Source organism: Cibotium barometz, chromosome 5, assembly GCF_041138505.1.
Source record: "Cibotium barometz isolate CiBa-2024 chromosome 5, ASM4113850v1, whole genome shotgun sequence".
In the NCBI taxonomy this organism is placed as follows: Eukaryota; Viridiplantae; Streptophyta; class Polypodiopsida; order Cyatheales; family Cibotiaceae; genus Cibotium; species Cibotium barometz.
The window spans coordinates 27385836-27409355 of NC_141050.1; the positions used below are offsets into that span (position 1 = coordinate 27385836).

The 23520-nt window shown below is 51.1% G+C and overlaps 1 long non-coding RNA gene across 1 annotated transcript in view; it reads right to left on the reverse strand.

The window, feature by feature from the left end:
• LOC147638307 (uncharacterized) overlaps positions 1–23520 on the reverse strand; it is a 71461-nt gene that overhangs the window by 43861 nt on the left and 4080 nt on the right. The window contains exon 3 of the long non-coding RNA XR_015265837.1: positions 20085–20260. This is a non-coding gene — a long non-coding RNA (uncharacterized LOC147638307). The remainder of the gene's footprint in view (positions 1–20084; positions 20261–23520) is intronic.

Here is a 23520-nt window from a genome sequence, read left to right on the forward strand (position 1 = left end):
GCAGCACGCTTAGAGACCGATGCAGCAGCAGCCACAGTCTCAGCATCACTGGGTTCCCGTGAGGAACAGCTTTGCTCCCCTCCAGGAGGAGACCCCAGCGCCGACTGAGGACCAGGAGATGCCAGCACCCCCTCCTTCGCCCCCACCCCCCCTCCCCCGTCCCCCCCTCCCGCCTCGCTTCCACCTTCGCCTCCTCCCGTTCCCGCTCTGGTTTTGGCAGCTCCTTCTCCACCCCCTTCTCCCCCCCCTCCTCCCCCCCCGCTCGCCTCAGCTCCCCGGGAGGCCCTGGCAGTTCCCTGGCGCTCACCTGCAGTCCGGCGGACACTGAGCACCGACCTTGCTCGAGCACCGCAGAGGGGACTTACCATGCCGATTCGGGCTTCACGGATATCCTCTATCTGCAGTCGGCTGAGTCGCCTCGACACTAGACAGCGCTCCGAGGCTTTTGATTACTCCTTCACACGGCTTTTTGGAGCGGAGGGCCCCCATGAGCCAGCACCCATCAGAGTTCATGTAGTGATACCTCCGGCCCGAGGGGAGGAGGCACTTGATTCAGCGATGGCCTTCTCATTCCCTCTCTGTGGCCCTAGCGACCGGGAGTGGACTCTGGATCTCGCTCTTAGCATTTTGAAGACTCAGGCAGTTGAGTTTTCTCACCATGTGAGCGATCTGGAGGTGACAGACGTGATAGGCCGACTATGGGAGTTGGCTTATTTTTTCTTTGATACCGGGAGTGTGGATGCCTCCGGGATTCGACATTTGGTGGTTTGCATAGTGGCAGACTTAGCACGCGACCCTGGATATGTATGGATACACGAGGTTGCTCTGTCTGAGCGGGAGGTAGTCACCATGGGGCACAGCCATTGGCGCCTGATCCGAGATTCTTGCAACACACGGGGGGGCAGATTCATAGCCGCTCGGATGGGGACTATTCTCCATCCAAGCCGCTTGCGAAGGCCCGTCGTACGGCTGAGACAGCCTCCACCTCAGCAGGTCATCCATGAGGATCATCTCATGGAATGTACAGGGCCTTGGCGGCGCACACTACATACGTTATCGTGGTTGCTTGAGGCAGGAGCTTCAGAGATGCCTGGTTGGGGGCAGTATTGATATTCTGATGATACAAGAGCACCATTTGGGTGAGAGCAGGATCCGGAGATACGGTTCGGTGATGCCTGGTAGATGGGACACATTTTGGTCTGCAGGGTTTGGCCCCTTGGGTGGGCAGGGAGGAGTATGTATGGTCATTGTGGATGTATGGCGGCAGGCCATTGTGGATCACGGGATCATTGTGCCTGGTAGAGCACAGTATGTCATTCTGAGGATGCATGATGAGCTCTTTGGCGTGCTCAATGTCTATGCGCCCAACCATGCTAGTGCCAGAGCAGAGTTCTGGACCCAGGTTACAGATGCATTGCCAGAGGCCGCACATTGGTGTGTCGGGGGAGACTTCAACATGCTTGAGGACCCGGCCGATAGGGTGGGAGGCAGTCATGTTATAGTGCACGGCACGGAGCTTGCAGCTTGGGAGCGATTTTGCATGACACTTGAGGATCACTGATGCATGGCAGCATGAGGCTTTCTCCCGCTCTCAGGACAGTCTTAGTTTCTCTCGGTCGGATCGCCGGCAGGGAAGGACTAATCTATCACGGATTGATCGCTTCTATGTGGCGACAGGTTAGGGGAGCGTGGGGACTCCGTTGGCATTCTCGCTGGAACCTCTTTTTCAGACCATGCACCAGTTATTTTGACACTTGAGGAGAGGACACGGGAGACCAGCTTGCAGTTGAGGATCCCAGAGAGGGTACTTACAGATCCTAGTCTCGTTGAGGACATTGAGAGGATATGGCATGATAGCCAGAGCTCTGACCAGGATGCAGCAGGCCAGTGTGCCCAGGGACTCATCGAGCTCAGCTCTTTTTTGCACGCTGCAGCCTTGACACGGTTGGGAGAGACTCGCGAGCGGGAGCGTCGATTGAGACGTAGCCTTGCTTCGCTTCAGCGCCTTCAGGAGCAGCAGCCTACATGTGAGTGGGTGGCGTCCCAGCTGAGCCAGGCACGCCAGGAGGTTAGAGAGGCGGAGGAGCAGAGACATGAGTTCTACTATCGTCGCCAGGCCTCTCAGTGGACGCAGCTTGGTGATAGAGTGACTGGGGAGTTTTTTGAGATTACTGGACCCCGCCATGCTGGAGCAAGAGTCCGCCAGCTCAAGAGGCAGGACGGATCGGTAGCCACTGAGCCCGGGGAGATCACAGCCATTGCAACGGAGTTCTATAGAGACCTGCTTTCAGCGGAGCTAGCCACTCAGGCTCGGGATGCTTGCAGACAGACTGTGTGGGCCCAAGTGCAGAGGAGGGTAACAGATCGTATGTGCACAGTTCTGGGTGAGCCTCTTTCAAAGGTTGAGCTTGCTGAGGCCTTGAGGGTCCTTCCGGGCCATAGTTGCCCTGGGGAGGACGGATTGACGCCTGCCTTTTTTATGCGCTATTGGGACCTTTTGGGGCCAGGCCTCAAGGGCTTTCAGTATGTTTTGGACACTGGGGTGATGCCACAGAGCTTTTCAAAGGGCTTGATCTTTCTTATCCCCAAGGGGGAGGGAGTATCAAATGATATTCGGCATTGGAGACCTATTACGATCCTCAATACTATCTACAAGGTCTTAGCAAAGGCCTTGAGTTTGAGGATCCAGCCCTTCCTGGGGGAGTTGATTCATGATACCCAGACAGGATTCGTCAAGGAGCGCAATATCCTTGACAACATTTTCACCTTCTGGGAGGCGACGGCCCGAGCTAGATTTCTCAGTGAGGACCTAGTCGTGATGCTTCTCGATTTTGAGAAGGCATACGATAGAGTCGATTGGGGTTTCTTAGAGGGCACTATGCTTCGCCTGGGCTTTGAGCCAGTTTGGATTCGAGGAGTGGCGGCTCTATATTCCACAGTTCGTAGCCAGGTGCTGATGGCAGGAGGACGGGGGCCGAGTTTTGAGTTGACCAGATCAGTCCGTCAGGGGTGTCCTCTCGCCCCTTTTCTTTTTCTCTTCTTTGCTGAGGCTATGAGCATGTATCTGACGGCAGAGGAGGTTGGTTTGAGAGGACTCCAGCTCCCAGTCCAGGGGGAGGACCTGCTCGATGCTGAGTTTGCTGATGACACGGATTTATTTTTGCATGGCCAGGAGGCCAATCTTCAACGGGCAGAGCAGTCGCTTCAGGTTTTTAGTGCAGCTTCGGGAGCATTGATCAATTGGCGCAAGACAGTGGCCTTTTGGATCAGTAGCGCTCCCACTCCGGCATGGAGCCCAGACCCGGGTTTTAGATGGATTCCTCCTGGCACAGCACGGCGGTATTTGGGATGCCAGATTGGACTAGATTTGTCACCTGAGCAGCAGATTGCCCCGCTTCTTCTCAGCATTCGGAAGAAGCTTTTGTATTGGAGTACAGCTCGGCTATCCTTCGCTGGGAGGGTGGTGGTGGCAAATCAGGTGCTTTTAGCGACCATGTGGTACATCACGTCTTGCTGGATCTTCTCGAGCTCTTGCATCAGCCAGGTACAGAGGCTGATCAGGAACTTTCTTTGGTCTGGGCGGGATGGTCAGCTAGCCTGGTTGGGCAGTTATTACACTTCCGCTGGCCCAGGGGGGCTTGGGCATTATAGATCCAGTTGATCAGAGTAGAGCCTTATTGGGGAAGCTTATTGTTCGGGGGCTGCTTCCAGGCGCTGAGCCTTGGAAAGAGCTTCTTTTTCAACGGCTGCAGGCTAGGGCTCCCCCTAGCAGGGAGCACTTGGGCACCAGAGATACGATGGATCTTCATAGAGATGAGGAGGACAGGCCTCAGTAGAGGATGGGAGGACAGATTTGCCTTGAGCATCCTGCGAGCTTGGGAGTTGCTGAGACCGGGACTCTCTCAGAGACCTCCTTCTTGTGATGAGGAGCGGGCCAGAAAGCCGCTCATCTGGAGCCCAGCGGTACGCACAGAGCAGGGTCATATGCTGGGTTCTCGGCCTCGTCTAGCCTGGGGACCATTGGCGGCAGGCCCAGCACGTAGTTTTGGAGACTGGCAGGCCTTCTGCAGTCTCCCAGAGGAGATCCAGGTGGAGAGGCTGAGGATGGTACTATGAGATCCAGGATGAGGACAGACTTCAGAGAGTGGAGGCAGAGTCGCCTTTGGTTGCAGAGTGCATCTTTCAGAGGATACGGGTAGTGGCCGCAGCTTCCCGGAAGTGGCATATTGATCCAGACCCTGCAGATGTGGACTCTGATTGGCGCATATGGGCATATGCAGCGCGTCCCTTGGCCCGGCTCCAGTGGGACCCTGGCGAGTACGAGTGGCATGATCCTTATGTATCCCCCGAGGCCACAGAGATCACCTTTTTCCAGTACACTGTTCGGTTGGGGAGACATTTTTTGATTGACAGGTTCTCAGGTCGGAGATCTGTGGCACTTTCGTTTTGGCCACTTAAATGTGGATGCACTGCGGCGAGCCTTCCGGGACCAGATGGTGGTTGGCTTGCCAGATGTTGGCAGCAGGCAAGGACGTTGCAGTTCTTGCATACGTGGTAAGCAGCACAGGGAATCCTTTCCGAAGCAAGCTTCCAGATGGGCTTCAAAACCATTGGAGTTGATTCACACTGACTTGTGTGGACCTCAATAGACACCATCACTGGGAGGATCTCTCTATTTTATGCTGCTTGTTGATGACTGTACTAGATTCACATGGATCTACTTTCTTTCACAGAAGGACCAAGCTTTTGCACGGTTCAAGGATTGGCACGTGATGGTGGAAAAAGAGTCTGGATTGCAGGTAAAGATTCTCAGGGCTGACAAAGGGGGTGAATTCTCCTCGAATGTATTTTTCAGATTTTGTGCAGATCATGGCATCAAGAGGGAACTGGCCAATACAGGATCGCCTTCAGAGAATGGAGTTGTAGAACGCAAAAACAGGATTGTGGTGGAGATGGCGAGGACCATGCTGGAGCATCGTGATCTTCCTCGCCCACTTTGGGGAGAGGCTGTGGCAACGGCTGTCCATACCCTCAACCGGTCTCCAACGACTTCAGTACCTAATATGACTCCGTTTGAGGCATTCTTTGGCAGGAAACCTAATGTCTCGCACTTCCGTGTTTTTGGGAGTGATGCGTATGTACATATATTCCGAAGAAACGGAGGGGGAAGCTTGACTCCAAATCCCACAAGCTTATATTTGTGGGGTATAATTCTCTTTCCAAGGGATATAGATTGTATGATCCAGATAGGAATGAGATTGTTGTCAACCGGGATGTGGTTTTTGATGAGCATGTTCTAGTATCCACTGTCGAGGAGCCACCACTTCTTGGAGATCCAGAAGAGTCTGATGATGATTCCCAGACCATTGTTCTGGTTGATCAACCTCAGTCAATACAGGAGGTTGAGCCCGCAGCTGGAGTAGAGCCCCTGCAACGGCAGGAGGTTCCACAATCTGTTCGAGTACCCAGGTGGTTGTTGGACACCCTTCGGGAGTCAGGTGTCACAGAGTTACCCTCCGAGTGGACCACAGAGGATGGCCCCCGAAGATTGCACAGAGTCCGTGACAACAGCAATACAGCGGAGCTTCTTCAGGTAAACTATGCTTTGATGTCTCGTATTATGCGGGACAAGGAGCCCACTTCCGTTAAGGAAGCCCTTTCACAGGATACTTGGAGGAAAGCCATGCAGGTGGAACTTGATGCCATCGAGAAGAACAAAACATGGGAGTTGGTATCGAGGCCGTCGTAACGGTCAAATGGGTCTTTAAGACCAAATATGCGTCAGATGGGTCGGTGAATAAACACAAAGCCAGACTTGTGGCTAAAGGTTATGCTCAGCGGCCAGGCATCGACTACGAGGATACCTTTGCACCGACAGCACGGATGACCACGATTCGGACCGTTCTGCCCTTGCTTCTTCTCAGAGGTGGCCAGTGTATCAAATGGATGTAAAATCTGCGTTCCTTAATGGTGACCTACAGGAGGAGGTGTATGTTGAGCAGCCTCCAGGCTTTGTTGTTCCAGGATCAGAAGGGATGGTTTACAGGTTACGTAAGGCCTTGTATGGTCTTAAACAGGCTCCCAGGGCTTGGAATCAAAAGATTGTTTCCTTCTTTGTTCGGACTGGTTTTTAGAGATCGGTTGCAGATCCCAACCTGTATCTCTTTCGGGAACGCGGCATGGTTACGATTATCATCCTTTTGATAGAAGTCATCTCCTGTCTTTATCAGACACCAGGGCCTCTGTTGTGGGTGTGCCTGCCCTGGTGTTTTATCATTTTTCCTCACTCCCCGTATTTTTTCCCCATTTTTCCCTATTTTTCCAGGGTGTGGGAGGCAGTGTAGGACCTGTCGGCTGTACCGGATGCTGGCCGACTGGTCACAGGCAGTCCCAGTTGCTCCCTGCCTGCTGGCCGACTGCACACGAGTGATGGCCGACTTTGATATGCTGGCCGACTACTGTATTTTCAGGTCGTGGGCATTTCAGGTCCAGTCGGCTGTCCATCTACTGGCCGACTGCACTCATGGGGCCATATAAATAGGCCCCATTGCCCCCACATTGTATTCATTCAATTTTCCTCGGGATCTTGTGTATAGAGAAGAGTTATACGCCTATCTCTCTCCTTTTGTTGTGTCTATTTTCTGCACTCTACTTGCTCTTGTGGTCTCAAGTTTGGTTATCATTTCCGCTGCGTATTTTGACATGGTATCAAAGCCCTAGGCTCTTGATAGATCTTGGGAGTTTTCTCAGCAAGAGGGGGATAGTTACGTTGCTGATTGGTGGACTGTTTGGACTGTTCGGGAAGAGAAGTTGCAAGAGGAAGGCGGGCTAAAGTGCTGGACAGCCACTTGCAAGTTTAGAGTTTTTTTTCCCCACCCACCCACCCTTTTCAGTTACATCCCCGCGATGGCAGATTTGTTAGAGATGGCTGAGAAGCATGTGAAGATCTCGACTCTCCCCACGTTCCCAGTAGACCGTCAGTTGGACGGGAACAATTACGGCATTTGGAAGGTGATGGAGTCTGTGCTGGAGTCATATGACCTTGCTGATTTCATCGTTATTGGGGTTCCAAGGCCGGAAGTAGAGGAAGGGGAGTTACTGTCGATGAAGAAGGACTGAGAGGCACAGGCACAGATGTGGGATCGTGTCAACGCCAGGGTCCGGTCATTTATTTTCCTCAATTGCACACCACAAGCAATCAATCACGTAAAGCACATGACGCTGGCCAGAGGCATATGGCAGCACTTGGCTTCTCTTTATAACAGGGTATCACCCATGAAGAGGATCTCCTTGGAAGTGCAGATGCGGGTTATGAACCCTGCAAAGTCATCGACGATGCGTGAGCACATTAACAAGCTGGAAGAAGGAAGTCCTCCAGGCTGGGAAGGAGATATCATCTGAAGACATGGCCATTACTTTGCTGTCCCACTTGCCTGCTCAGTATTCCGCTTTCTACTCCTCTTTGATTACGAGTGGCAGGCTCAGCACCATTACTTGGGAGGAGCTTGTGCCCATGGTCTTGGACCAGGAGGAACGTTTCACGAACCCTCCTCACAGCGGAGGTTCGGAGGCCTTAACTGGCCAACGTTCGAAAGGCCGGAATAACAACAAGGGCAAAGGGAAGACTTCACCGGAGAAGTCTTCTGAGAAGAAGCCCGACACAGAACGAGAGAAGCTGAAGGCCGAACGATCCTGCAATGATTGTGGCAAGAAAGGCCACTATTGGAGGAAGTGTCCTAAGCGGATTGGGAAGAGTGCTAATTCTTCAGCCTCAGCTGCAAAGACTCCTGCATTTGTGCACTTAGAGATGATGGACTCCGATGCTTCGTCTTCGAGCGAGGAGGCAATTGGCTGCACCGCGAAGGATACCCGGGAATGGATTCTTGACAATGGTGCTTCCAGGCACATGACTCCGTCCCGTGACTTCTTTTTGGATTTGAAACGGTAGTCAGGTCGCATTTTTATTGGCGACAACTCCACTATTCCGATACACAATGAGGGCCGGATGGAGATTATTCCCGACGACAAGGGGGGCAAGCATGCTTCCCGTGTTCTTTATGTCCCTGCTCTGGGTTTTCATCTTCTGTCAGTGCATGAAGTATGCAAGACTGGCTTTCGGGTGGAATTTGAGGAGCATTCAATTGCTCTACGGGACCGTGAGACTGGCCAGGTTGTTTGGGAAGGCGGTGTGGAGAATGGTATCTACAAACTCTCTGCACTCTCCTCATTGACAGGTTTTCAAGTCGAATATCTGTGGTAGTTTCGTTTTGGCCACTTAAATGTGGACGCATTGTGGCGAGCTTTCTGAGCCCAGATGGTGGTTGGCTTGCCAGATGTTGGCAGTAGGCAAGGACGTTGCAGTTCTTGCATACGTGGTAAGCAGCACAAGGAATCCTTTCCGAAGCAGGCTTCCAGGCGGGCTTCGAAACCGTTGGAGTTGATTCACACTGACTTGTGTGGACCTCAGCAGACACCATCATTGGGAGGATCTCTCTATTTTATGCTGCTTGTTGATGACTGTACCAAATTCACGTGGGTCTACTTTCTTTCACAGAAGGACCAAGCTTTTGCACAGTTCAAGGATTGGCACGTGATGGTGGAGAAAGAGTCTGGATTGCAAGTAAAGACTCTCAGGGCTGACAAAGGGGGTGAATTCTCCTCGACTATATTTCTCAGATTTTGTGCAGACCATGGCATCAAGAGGGAACTGGCCAATACCGGATCGCCTTCAGAGAATGGAGTTGTAGAACGCAAAAACAGGACTGTGGTGGAGATGGCGAGGACCATGCTGGAGCATCGTGATCTTCCTCGTCCACTTTGGGGAGAGGCTGTGGAGAGGCTGTGGCAACGGCTGTCCATACCCTCAACCGGTCTCCAACGACTTCAGTACCTAATATGACTCCGTTTGAGGCATACTTTGGCAAGAAACCTAATGTCTCGCACTTCCGTGTTTTTGGGAGTGATGCGTATGTACATATTCTGAAGAAGCAGAGGGGAAGCTTGACTCCAAGTCCCGCAAGCTTATATTCGTAGGGTATAATTCTCTTTCCAAGGGATACAGATTGTATGATCCAGATAGGAATGAGATTGATGTCAGCCGGGATGTGGTCTTTGATGAGCATGTTCCAGTATCCACTGTCGAGGAGTCGCCACTTCTTGGAGATCCAGAAGAGTCTGATGATGATTCCCAGACCATTGCTCCAGTTGATCACCCTCAGTCAACACAAGAGGTTGAACCCGCAGCTGGAGTAGAGCCCCCGCAACAGCAGGAGGCTCCACGATATGTTCGAGTACCTAGGTGGTTGTTGGACACCCTTCGGGAGTCAGGTCACAGGTGTCACGGAGCTACCCGCCGAGTGGTCCACTCGAGCTACCCTCCGAGTGGACCACTAAGGACGGCCCTCGAAGATCACACAGAGTCCGAGACAAAAGCAATACAACGGAGCTTCTTCAGGTAAACTATGCTCTAATGTCTCGTATTATGCGGGACAAGGAGCCCACTTCCGTCAAGGAAGCCCTCTCACGGGATACTTGGAGGAAAGCCATGCAGGTGGAACTTGATGCCATCGAGGAGAACAACACATGGGAGTTGGTACCAAGGCCGTCAAAACGGTCAGTCATTAAGCCAGACTTGTGGCTAAAGGTTATGCTCAGCGGCGGCCAGGCATCGACTACGAGGATACCTTTGCACCAACAGCACAGACGTCCACGATTCGGACTGTTCTTGCCCTTGCTTCTTCTCAGAGGTGGCCCGTGTATCAAATGGATGTAAAATCTGCGTTCCTTAATGGTGACCTACAAGAGGAGGTGTATGTTGAGCAGCCTCCAGGCTTTGTTGTTCCAAGATCAGAAGGGATGGTTTACAGGTTACGTAAGGCCTTGTATGGTCTTATGCAAGCTCCCAGGGCTTGGAATCAGAAGACTGATTCCTTCTTTGTTCGGACTGGATTTCAGAGATCGGTTGCAGCTCCTAACCTGTATCTCTTTTGGGAACGCGGCATGGTTACGATTATCATCCTTTATGTGGATTATCTCATTCTCACCGGCGGTCATGTGGAGCACATTAGCGTGACGAAGGCTGCCTTGTCAAAGGAGTTTGAGATGACCGACTTAGGCTTACTCCACTTCTTTTTGGGATTGGAGATCTGGCAGACCCAGAGGGGGTTTTTTGTCTCTCAGCAACGGTATGTTCATGAGTTGCTTGAGGCCTTTGGGATGGAGAACTGCAAGCCTATTACTTCGCCGATGGACCCAAACACAAAGTTAACCGTTAATGATCCTTGTGAGCCAGTTGATGCCTCGTAGTATCGGAAGTTGGTTGGTTCATTGATCTGGTTGCTGAACACCAGATTGGACTTGAGCTTCTCTGTGGGGCTGTTGAGCTCTTTTATGCAGACGCCATTGAAGTCTCATTGGGACGCAGGATTGCGGATCTTGCAGTATATGCAAAGTACGAAGGATCTAGGACTCTTTTGTTAGAAGTCATCTCCTGTCCAGTTTTATACACCAGGGCCTTTGTTGTGGATGTGCCCGCCCTTATGAGGTGTTTTATCATTTTTCCCCACTCTCCGCATTTTTCCCCTATTTTTTTTCCATTTTTCTGTGGCTTGGGAGGCAGCCCATGTGCTGGGGGAGGCAGCCCATGTGCTGGCCGACTGCTGAACTGGTCCACGACTGCATCTGGGAGGTGGCCGACTGCTGTTGATCTGGCCGACTGGAGATGTGTCTGGTTGTGGAGTTCTCAGGGCCAGTCGGCCTGTTGTAGGCAGCCGATTGCACATGTGGGGGCATATAAATAGGCCCCCACCCCCATACCACTATTTGTATCATACCAGGATTTTCTTGTGTATATTAGAGCAGAGTTACACGCCTACTTCTCTCTCTCTCTTCTGCTGTTTTTTCTGCATGCGTTTTTGCTCTTGTGTTCCCAGATCTGGTGGTCATCTCCGCTGCGTATTCTGACATGGTATCAGAGCCCTAGGCTCTAGATAGGTCTTGGGATTTGTGTGAGCAAGAGGGGGACTGTTTTGTGGCTGATTGGTGGACTGTTTTGGACTGTTCGGGAAGAGGAGAAGCAAGAGGAAGGCGGGCTGATTTGCTGGACAGCCACTTGCAGGTTTTAGTTCTTCTTTGTTCCCACCCACCCACCCTTTTCAGAGTACATCCCCGCTATGGCAGATCTGTTTGAGATGGCCGAGAGACATGTGAAGATCCCGACACTCCCCACGTTCCCGGTGGACCATGAGCTGGATGGGAGCAACTACGGCATATGGAAGGTTATGATGGAATCTGTTCTGGAGTCTTACGACCTCGCTGATTTCGTCGTTGTTGGTGTTCCACGGCCGGAAGTAGAGGAAGGGGAGTTACCGTCAACCCGAAAGGACCGGGAGGCCCAGACACAGATGTGGGATCGTGTCAACGCCAGGGTCCGTTCGTTTATTTTCCTCAACTGCACACCGCAGGTAATCAATCATGTAAAGCATATGACGCTGGCCAGAGGTATATGGCAGCATTTGGCCTCTCTTTACAACAGGGTATCGCCCATGACGAGGATCTCCTTGGAAGTGCAGATGCGGGTTATGAACCCTGCAAAGTCGTCGACGATGCGGGAGCATATTAACAAGCTGCAGGCTCTTCAGCAGGAAGTTCTTCAGGCTCGGAAGGAGATATCGTCAGAGGACATGGCCATAACGTTGTTGTCACACTTGCCCTCTTCGTACTCAGCATTTTACTCGTCTTTGATTACCAGTGGCAGGCTCAGCACCATCACATGGGAGGAGCTTGTGCCCATGGTCCTGGACCAGGAGGAACGATTCACGAACCCTCCTCAGGGTGGAGGTTCGGAGGCCTTTACTGGCCAACGGTCGAAAGGCCGTAACTCGGGCAAAGGGAAGGCTTCATCGGCTGAGAAGAAGTCCGACGCTGACCGCGAGAAACTGAAGGCAGAGAGGACCTGTAATGATTGTGGCGAGAAAGGCCACTATTGGAGGCAGTGTCCCAAGCGGAAGACCGAGAAGGGTGAAGATTCCTCAGCAGCAATCATGAAGACTCCGGCTTTTGTGCACCTGGAGGTGATGGATACCGATGTTTCATTTTCTTCAGGCAGGGAGGAGATTGGAGGACTCTCCGCAACGGATACTCGGGAGTGGATTCTCGATAGTGGTGCTTCCAGGCACATGACTCCTTCCCGTTCCGGTTTACAGGATCTCTGCAGGCTTTCTGGTCATATTCTTACTGGGGATACGTCCACTATCCCAGTTCACAGTGAGGGCAAGATGGAGATAGTTCCCGATGGCAGAGGGGGGAAGCATTCCTCCCAGGTGTTGTATGTTCCGGCACTTGGTTTTCATCTGTTGTCAGTGCATCAGGTTTGCAAGACTGGCGTACGGGTGGAGTTTGATGAGCATTTTGTTGCTCTCCGGGACAAAGCAACAGGCCAAGTGGTTTGGGAAGGTGGAGTGGAGAATGGAGTTTAGAGGCTTTCAACACTCTCTCTCCCAGGTCCTCAGGTTTGTGATGAGTGGCAGTTTGGTAATAGCCACTTAACTGTGGATACGCTGCAAGTGAGAGCTTTTCGAGACCAGGTGGTGGATAGCTTGCCAGTAGATGGCAGCAGTTGGCAGGAACTTTCCAGTACTGATGTTGGTAGTTCTTGTGTTCGTCAGTCAGAGGAAGCTGAACAGGTCACTTATGCTCTGATGTCTCGTAGTGTTCGCGACATAGAACCTCCAGTAGATGAGGATGTTCTTTCCACGGGGACCTTTCGGAAAGCCAGGCAGGTGACAGGTGCTTACTTGCAGAAGGAGGTGGTTTCTCCAGGCTTTGCGGTTCTGGATTCAGAGGGGGTGGTTGACAGGTTTCATCCGGTTTCCAGGACTTGTTTGTGCACCGTAACAAGTGTTGATCCTTGTGAGCGGTGTGATGTCTTTTTGACTCAGAAGCTGTATGGTTCATTGATCTGGATGATGGACACCAGATTGGACGGGAGCTTCCTGATGAGGCAGTTGAGCTCATGGTTGCAGATGACTCTTTGGGAGGCAGGATTGTGTTTCCTGTGGTTTCTGCGGCATGCGAAGGATCATGGACTCTTGTACACAGGAGGGGGATTGTTGGATGGAGTCCAACTCCATGGTTGGAGTGACTCAGTTTGGGGAGGAGATCCGGACACGAGGAGATCTACTTATGGCCCAAGAGCAGTTTTACGGAGTAGCAGGAGGTTACATTGCAGGTTTGGGCTTCCACTGGAGGAACCCATGGTCATCCAGAGGCACTTTGTTCGTGAACAGATCGTTGCTGATGACATCTTGCTAGAGTTCTGTTCGACGGAGGACAGTACGGTGGACCTCTTCACACGAAGTCGCTCTTTCAGATTTGCTCGGGCGGCACCCCAGCTCCCTGTGGTTGGTCCAGGAGCTGAGAGGGGGTGTTAGAAGTCATCTCCTGTCCAGTTTTATACACCAGGGCCTTTGTTGTGGGTGTGCCCGCCCTTATGAGGTGTTTTATCATTTTTCCCCACTCTCCGCATTTTTCCCCTATTTTTTCCCATTTTTCTGTGGCTTGGGAGGCAGCCCATGTGCTGGCCGACTGCTGAACTGGTCCACAACTGCATCTGGGAGGTGGCTGACTGCTGTTGATCTGGCCGACTGGAGATGTGTCTGGTCGTGGAGTTCTCAGGGCCAGTCGGCCTGCTGTAGGCAGCCGACTGCACGTGGGGGCATATAAATAGGCCCCCACCCCCATACCACTATTTGTATCATACCAGGATTTTCTTGTGTATATCAGAGCAGAGTTACACACCTAATTCTCTCTCTCTCTTGTGCTGTTTTTTCTGCATGCGTTTTTGGTCGTGTTCCCAGATCTGGTCATCATCCCCGCTGCGTATTCTGACATCTTTTACACAGGAGGGGATGGAGTCAAACTCCAAGGTTGGAGTGACTCAGATTGGGGAGGAGATCCAGACACGAGGAGATCTACTTCAGGTTACAGTTTTACCCTCGGCTCAGGAGCAGTTTCTTGGATCAGTAAGAGGCAGCCAACTATTGCCCTATCTTCGACAGAGGCAGAGTACCGGGCTGCTTGTGGTGCTGCTTGCGAGGTTGTGTGGTTGCAGAGGCTGCTAGGCGAGATTGGGTTGTCAGAATACGCAGCGGAGATGATGACCAAATCTGGGAACACGAGCAAAAACGCAGGCAGAAAAACAGCACAAGAGAGAGAGAGAGATGTAGGCGTGTAACTCTGCTCTATATACACAAGAAGATCCCGAGATATGATACAAATAAGGCATGGGGGCTGAGGACCTATATATACCTCCCTGGAAGGGCAGTCGGCCAGCACTAAAAGTGTCCACGACTGAAGAAAGAGGTCCACGACTGCATAAATGCAGTCGGCCAGTCGGCCAGCTATCTGATGCCCACGACTGGTAAAAGGCAGTCGGCCAGCAGCCTTGAAGCCCACGACTGATCAAGATCCAGTCGGCCAGCACTGGGGTGCTCCCGGCATCATCTGGCAGCCCTCCCAAGCCTCAGAAAAATGGGAAAAAATAGGGGAAAAATACGGAGAGTGGGGAAAAATGGGAAAACACCTCATAAGGGCGGGCACACCCACAACAAAGGCCCTGGTGTATAAATCTAGACAGGAGATGACTTCTAACACCCCCTCTCAGCTCCTGGCTGTGAAACCAACCACTGGGAGCTGGGGTGCCGCCTGAGCAAATCCTGAGAGCGACTTCGTGAAGAGGTCCACCGTACTGTCCTCCGTCGAACAGAACTCCAGCAAGATGTCATCAGCAACAATCTGTTCACGAACAAAGTGCCTCTGGATGACCGTGGGTTCCACCTGCCATGCAACCTCCTCCTGCTCCGTAAAACTGCTCCTGGGCCATAAGTAGATCCCCTCGTGTCCGAATCTCCTCCCCAAACCGAGTCACTCCAACCGCGGAGTCGGACTCCATCCAGCAATCCCCCTCCTGTGTACAAGAGTCCATGATCCTTCGCATGTCGCAGAAACCACAGGAAACGCAATCCTGCCGCACAAAGAGACATCTGCAACCAAGAGCTCAACTGCCTCATCAGGAAGCTCCCGTCCAATCCGGTGTCCATCAACCAGATCAATGAACCATACAGCTTCTGAATCACAGAGACATCACACTGCTCACAAGGATCAACACCTGTTACGGTGCACAAGCAAGTCCTGGAAACCTTCTGAAGACCGCGCAAGGCCTTCTGAAACCTGTCAACCACCCCCTTTGAATCCGGAATCGCTAAGCCTGGAGAAACCACCTCCTTCTGCAAGTAAGCACCTGTCACCTGCCTGGCTTTCCGAAAGGTCCCCGTGGAAAGAACATCCTCAACTACTGGAAGTTCTATGTCCCGAACACTACGAGACATCAGAGCATAAGTGACCTGTTCAGCTTCCTCTGACTCACGAACACAAGAACTACCAGCATCAGTACTGGAAAGTTCCTGCCAACTGCTGCCATCTACTGGCAAGCTATCCACCACCTGGTCTCGGAAAGCCCGCACCTGCAGCGTATCCACACTTGAGTAGCCATTACCAGACTGCCACTCATCACAATCCTGAGGACCTGGGAGAGAGAGTGCTGAAAGCCTGTAGACTCCATTCTCCACTCCACCTTCCCAGGAAAATAAACGAACGGACCTTGGCGTTGACGCGATCCCATATCTGCGTCTGGGCCTCCCGGTCCTTTCGGGTTGACGGTAACTCCCCTTCCTCTACTTTCGGCCGTGGAACACCAACAACGACGAAATCGGCGAGATCGTAGGACTCCAGAACGGATTCCATCATCACCTTCCATATGCCGTAGTTGCTCCCGTCCAACTGACGGTCCACCGGGAACGTGGGGAGTGTCGGGATCTTCACATGTCTCTCGGCCATCTCAAACAAATCTGCCATAGCGGGGATGTACTCTGAAAAGGGTGGGTGGGTGGGAACAAAGAAGAACTAATACCTGCAAGTGGCTGTCCAGCAAATCAGCCCGCCTTCCTCTTGCTTCTCCTCTTCCCGATCAGCCCAAAACAGTCCACCAATCAGCCACAAAACAGTCCCCCTCTTGCTCACACAAATCCCAAGACCTATCTAGAGCCTAGGCTCTGATACCATGTCAGAATACGCAGCGGAGATGATGACCAAATCTGGGAACACAAGAGCAAAAACGCAGGCAGAAAAACAGCACAAGAGAGAGAGAGATGTAGGCGTGTAACTCTGCTCTATATACACAAGAAGATCCCGAGATATGATACAAATAAGGCATGGGGGCTGAGGACCTATATATACCTCCCTGGAATGGCAGTCGGCCAGCACTAAAAGTGTCCACGACTGAAGAAAGAGGTCCACGACTGCATAAATGCAGTCGGCCAGCTATCTGATGCCCACGACTGGTAAAAGGCAGTCGGCCAGCAGCCCTGAAGCCCACGACTGATCAAGATCCAGTCGGCCAACACTGGGGTGCTCCCGGCATCATCTGGCAGCCCTCCCAAGCCTCAGAAAAATGGGGAAAAATAGGGGAAAAATACGGAGAGTGGGGAAAAATGGGAAAACACCTCATAAGGGCGGGCACACCCACAACAAAGGCCCTGGTGTATAAATCTAGACAGGAGATGACTTCTAACAGGGTTTCCACAGAAGGAGCCCACAGTCATCCAGTGCGATAACCAGAGTTGTATAGCTATTGCTCAGAACCCGGTCCTCCATGCCCGGACAAAGCACATAGAGATACGGTATCGCTTTGTACGTGAGAAGATCTTGGCTGGTGACATCTTGCTACTTTATTGTTCGACGGAGGACAATGCGGTGGACCTCTTCACGAAGTCTCTACCTCAGGCTACGCTCAGGCGGCAGTCCAGCTCCCTTGGATTGATTTCACAGCCACAAGCTCAGAGGGGGTGTTAGAAGTCATCTCCTGTCTTTATCAGACACCAGGGCCTCTGTTGTGTGTGTGCCCGCCCTGTATTGGTGTTTAATCATTTTTCCTCACTCCCCGTATTTTTTTCCCATTTTTCCCTATTTTTCCAAGGTGTGGGAGGCAATGTAGGACCTGTTGGCTGTACCAGATGCTGGCCGACTGGTCACAGGCAGTCCCAGTTGCTCCCTGCTCTGCTGGCCGACTGCACACGAGTGATGGCCGACTTTGATATGCTGGCCGACTGCTGTATTTTCAGGTCGTGGGCATTTCAAGTCCAGTCGGGTGTCCATCTATTGGCCGACTGCACTCATGGGGCCATATAAATAGGCCCCATTGCCCCCACATTGTATTCATTGTATAGAGAAGAGTTATACGCCTATCTTTCTCCTTCTTTTGTGCTATCTATTTTCTGCACTCTACTTGCTCTTGTGGTCTCAAGTTTGGTTATCATTTCCGCTGCGTATTTTGACACCTTTATGTGGATGATCTCATTCTCACCGGCGGTCATGTGGAGCACATTGGCGTGACGAAGGTTGCCTTGTCAAAGGAGTTTGAGATGACCGACTTAGGCTTACTCCACTTCTTTTTGGGATTGGAGATCTCGCAGACCCAGAGGGGGTTTTTTGTCTCTCAGCAACGGTATGTTCATGAGTTGCTTGAGGCCTTTGGGATGGAGAACTGCAAGCCTATTACTTCGCCGATGGACCCAAACACCAAGTTAACAGTTAATGATCCTTGTGAGCCAGTTGATGCCTCGCAGTATCGGAAGTTGGTTGGTTCATTGATCTAGTTGCTGAACACCAGATTGGACTTGAGCTTCTCCGTGGGGCTGTTGAGCTCTTTTATGCAGACGCCATTGAAGTCTCATTGGGCACAGGATTGCGGATCTTGCAGTATCTGCAGAGTACGAAGGATCTAGGACTCTTTTACACAGGAGGGGATGGAGTCAGACTCCAAGGTTGAAGTGACTCAGATTGGGGAGGATATCTACTTCAGGTTACAATTTTACCCTCGGCTCAAGAGCAGTTTCTTGGAGCAGTAAGAGGCAGCCAACTATTGCCCTCTCTTCGACAGAGGCAGAGTACCGGGCTGCTTGCGAGGTTGTGTGGCTGCGGAGGCTGCTAAGTGAGATTGGGTTTCCACAGAAGGAGCCCACAGTCATCCAGTGTGATAACCAGTGTTGTATAGCTATTGCTCGGAACCCGGTCTTCCATGCCCGGACCAAGCACATAGAGATACAGTATCACTTTGTACGTGAGAAGATCTTGGCTGGTGACATCTTGCTACTTTATTGTTCGACGGAGGACAATGCAGCGGACCTCTTCACGAAGTCTCTACCTCAGGCTACGCTCAGGCGGCACTCCAGCTCCCTAGGGTTGATTTCACAGCCAGGAGCTGAGAGGGGGTGTTAGAAGTCATCTCCTGTCTTTATCAGACACCAGGGCCTCTGTTGTGGGTGTGCCCGCCCTTTATAGGTGTTTTCTCATTTTTCCTCACTCCCCGTATTTTTTCCCCATTTTTTCATGGTGTGGGAGGCTGACTTGTGCTGGCAGGAAGGTCCTGATGCTGGCCGACTACTGGCTGCTGGCCGACTGGAGCAGGCCGACTTCACACGTGTATGCATGCTGGCCGACTGGAGTAAATGCTGGTCGGGTGACTTCAGCATGCTGTCGACTGCCCTTCTACTAGCCGACTGCACTCATGGGGCCATTTAAAATGGCCCCATGGCTCCCCACTTCTTTGTATCATCTTTTCATTGCGGGATCTTGTGTATAGAGAAGAGTTACACGCCTATCTCTCTCCTTCTCTTGTGATGTCTATTTTCTGCACTCTCTACTTGCTCTTGTGGTCTCAGATTTTGTTATCATCTTCGCTACGTATTTTGACATTTCCTTGCACACAAGCTCTCCATCGTTTTCACTCATACAAGAGGCTACACTCATCCATTTGCAAAACCAAGGGCACCTTGCTTCACCTATGCATGCCTGTTTTCCGGCTGCTCCATTACGGCGTCCTATACGGCTGACACATCATTAGCCGGCAGTTGTACGACTGTTGTACCACCTCCTTGTGCTACCCCTGATCAGCCCATGCTGCTGGCCAACCTGTTTTGAGCTGCCTCCATAGTGCATGTTTGTACCTGTGGGCGGTGCCCATGATCATGGTGTCCATTGATGTTTAGGCGACAAAAAATCTTCTGCGACGCTGCTGGCTGCTTGGTTTTGTGCCCAAGAGTGACCTCCAGTGCCATAACTTCATTGTTCATGGCAAATCTAGCTTAAGAGCCCGTGGAACATTGTAAAAACCAAAATACTCCGATAATATACTTGGTATTGAGGGAATGATCGGCCCAATTCCAACCCCGATGTGGTGTCATTGTGCAAAGTTTCATTTTCAGCATTGTCTTGTTTTGTGTTGTTTCCATTTCATAAAGTGTTAAGAGTGTTAATAATTTACAAGACAGTGTCCAAATAGCACTCACACCCAACCGGGGAATTACACATGCCCATGCATACAAATCTCTTTCATACAACTCTCCTCCAGGGGTTGGATCGGAGAATCACCCCTAACGGCATGCTTTCTAGAGTCTTAGCCTTTTAAAAAATGTTTTTCTAAAATGTAAATGAATCTTAGCTTGCCTTAAAAAAACCCACAAAAAGTAACTTTTTAGAAATGACTATTATTATTGCAAGCTAAGAACACTATTATCTCATGATGGAGAACAATGTCATGCTTTTACATATGGACATGGAGACATTCTTCCTATTATGGAGACTGTAGAAAGGCTTCCTTCTCGACCATGGCTATGTAGAGATGTTGGGTAGCAGTGCATAGTGTGCAAGAAGGTCAAGGAAGAAATGTTAAAAAGCACCATAATCCCTTCAGTTATGCCCATCAAGTTCATTCGAAGAGCTTCCTTTGATTCTATGGGCACCAAGTTAAGAGTTTCTTTCTGCATAGCACCCACTAAGAATGGGTAGAGTGAGCTTCACTTCAACGTAGACCATCTGAAGGACTACGATGAGGCTTTTTGGCTGAGGATATCAAAAGGCAGGTGATGTGTGTGCCTTCAAGCAACATGCAAAACAACATACATTTTCAGATTGCACAGCAGCCATTGCTCTAAACAATCTTGAAAGAGATATAGTATTTTGTTACTTACCCTTGCCCTTCGAGGACATTGCATAATCCTTGCACAATCCAGTCATTGCTTTTGAAATGGATGCCATACTTTTGTTTTGACAATTCACTGCTTCTACAGAGCTTCCTATGCTTTTCCTTAGAGCTGCTCAAGCAGTTCCCTTTTCTCCTGCTGTTGTGATCTTGCTAGCAACTTAACTGTAAGCATGGAAAAAATCAAGCTCAACATTGTAGCCTCTCTCTCTCTCTCTCTCTCTCTCTCTCTCTCTCTCACACACACACACACACATCATTACCAAGCGGCGTACAGCCATCTATATCAGACTTTTTTGGCCCTCACCAGCAAGCCCCACCTGACTGCCAGCCCACACGAGATCTGCCAAGACAGATTGACTAAGGCAGGGCTAGATGCCCCCACCAAGTAAGCACCCCACACACTATGGTGGTCCTTCAAGAAAGATCACATGTGTGCAATAAGTACAATGAGTGGGGGGGAGGGGATGGAGCTCTACTACTAGGAGAATGCAAAGCTATATGCATGGAGTATACAATCATGATATGCAACCTAGCTAGCTCCATCCTGTACCATACTAGGGGTATAAAATGGTATACATCAATGAAGGGGGTGTCCACAGCTCCCTGAAGAACATGCCTGGGTCTGCTCTGAAGCGAGCCAGTCGCTCCGCACCCTCCCTGTGAAACTGAGCTCTGATCTCTGTCATCTCTCTCTGGTATAGGCGTGGTGTCCGAAAGCCAGGTGTCCTCTGTCTCCTGTGGGATCTGAGTGTATCTGCTCTCTGGAGAGTAATTCCCTGCTGTGTAGGGGCTGGGAGTGGGATGGATAACCATGATGTACAACTACACACTTCAAGAACATGATAGAGAAAACTAGAAACTTGGTTGCACATGTGAGCAAAGTTGAAAGGAATGCAGGACCAAGGAAGCCCTAAATGAGTGTAGAAAAGGATAGCTCTTTGTTAAGAGATGAGAGTAAAGAAGAAACAATAGAGTCAAATCCACTTAGAGATGTTGAACTAACAAATCTCCTTGAAGAATTTACACCCTTAGTGAGAATTAGAGGTGAGCAAATATTCAATCAGAGTGGGAAGCAAATATTCAATCTCACCCTTTGGTTGTTATTTTATTTATTGACTATTGTTAACATCTAGGTAACGTACTTACAAACACTTTGAATCATCTTCTATCAAAAATGTAGTAATCTGTGTCTGTGGTCCCCCCTCTGGATTCAGCTTTTTTTTTAGTTCAGTACTTTTTCATTTTGTTGGGATGACAGAGGATACCCCACACAAGTACACTGATTTGTCTCATGGGCCGAGTTCGGTCTTTTGGAAGACGTTAATAAATCTCTCTCTCTCTCTCTCTCTCTCTCTCTCTCTCTCTCTCTCTCTCTCTCTCGTTAATAACCTCTCCCCCGTTGCGCCCACCCCTCCCGCTTCGCTCTGTGCCCACCCCTCCCGCTGCTCCCTTCGCTCTTTGCTCTCCCCTCCCGCTGCCTGCCTGCGCCCCCCATCTCTCTCTCTCTCTCTCTCTCTCTCTCTCTCTCTCTCTCTCTCTCTCCATCACACCTGTTCGCCTGCATTCGCCCCCTCTGTGTGTAGCCCCTCTCTTTCGTCAGGCCTCTCTGTCACTGTTCGCCTGCATTCGCCCCCTCTGTGTGTAGCCCGTCTCTCTTCTCTGTCACCGATTCGCTTCGCGCCCTTTTTCACCTGCATTCGCCCCCTCTGTGTGTAGCCCGTCTCTCTTCTCTGTCACCGATTCGCTTCGCGCCGTTTTCCCCACCAACCCTTGCTCAGGCCCCCAAGGCAGCAACATAATGGGGACTTGAATTTCATCCATTTCTTCTCTTTCTCTCCCACATATTTACCTGCTCCTTTCAAACATTCCCTCCCTCTACAATGGGAGGGTCTGTAGATGACAAAATCAGCCAGCTTGATCATATCCTTAGGGATCTTATCAAGGACCAGAAGAAGACATTGGACAGCACCATCACCGCCATCAAGAAGGACTTATTGACGCGCATGGGGAAGCTGGAGGCCGAAGCGGAAATATGGAAGGAAGAGAAGCTTACCATGCAAGAGGAGTGGGAGAAGGAAAAGCTCGCCATGCAGGAGGAAATCAACCTTTTGAAGGGCGAAGTGGCATCCTTACGCGATCGTCCACGGGAGGAAGGAGAGACTCTTGAGGTGGACAAAGAGGCAATCAAAGAAGAGATCACCAAAACCCTCACCCACACAATCGAGGGGAAAATGGAGGCGGCCCGCGAAGGATGGGTAGAAATGATGAAGAAGAACATCAAAAAGGAGGTGCAAGAAGATGTACAAGTGATGAAGAAGAAGATCAAGAAGGAGGTACAAGAAGATGTACACATGATGCAGTCTACTCTTGATGAAGAGAAGATGCGACGGATCCGGCGCCTCAACATCCGAGTCACAGGGATACCAGAGAGCACTACCTCCACGCCCGAGATTGACGGGCGGAACCTATGTACCAAGCTAGGACTAAAGGAGGATGAGCCGCTCCATTCACTAGAGTATGGAGGACAACCCCAAAGGACTCCACCAAAGGCAAGGCCTTAGTGCTACAGTTCCCGGACGAGGAGAGTAGGATGAGCTTTATGAGAAGACGCGCTATCTTGAGGAGCTTGCCAGGGGACCCCATCTACTTCGATGATGACCTCACATGGATGCAACTGGAGCACAGAAGATTATGCATGCCGAAGATCAAGGCAGCACGCAAAGAAGGGAAGAAGGCACATTATAGGGATGGTCACATCTACATTGATGGGAAGAGGGTCGAATAGCGCCATCTCGCCTATGAGACGGAGGAAACAACATGCAGACAAAGAGATACACACAGCAATCTGGAACTGTAATGGAGTCCTATGGACACATCCAGGGAGACTTGAGGAGGTGATGGAGGGCCGGGATATCATCTTGATGACATAGACACATGAGAGCCCGGAGAGGGGCTTACCACGGGTTGAGGGTTATCAGTGGGAGTCAGCTCACCGACAGGGGATGAGACAGGCCACCTCCCGAGGTTCAGGAGGTATTGCAGTGCTTTTCAGACATGGGTTACATGAGCATGTTCGAGTCGTAGCACGAGACTCGGAGGCGAGATACATGTGGATTAGCTTATGCCTCCCGGAGACAAGATGGATTTATATCGCCCTTTGCAACTTTCCTCCGAAGGGGTCGCGGTTTGCCACCACCGAGGAGCCGGGTGGAGGAGAGGCTAGTGAGTCTCCATACTCTCTCTTATCTGAGGAGATCTTACACTATTCGACACTGGGAGAAGTCTTCTTGATGGGGGACTTCAATGCACGGACTCAGAGCAGACAGTGCGATATCTATGACTTTGAGGATCCCTTGAGACTAGAGCCGCTAGCTACAGAGGATACAGGGACCACTCGGATCTCCGCTGATGGAGGAGCTGAC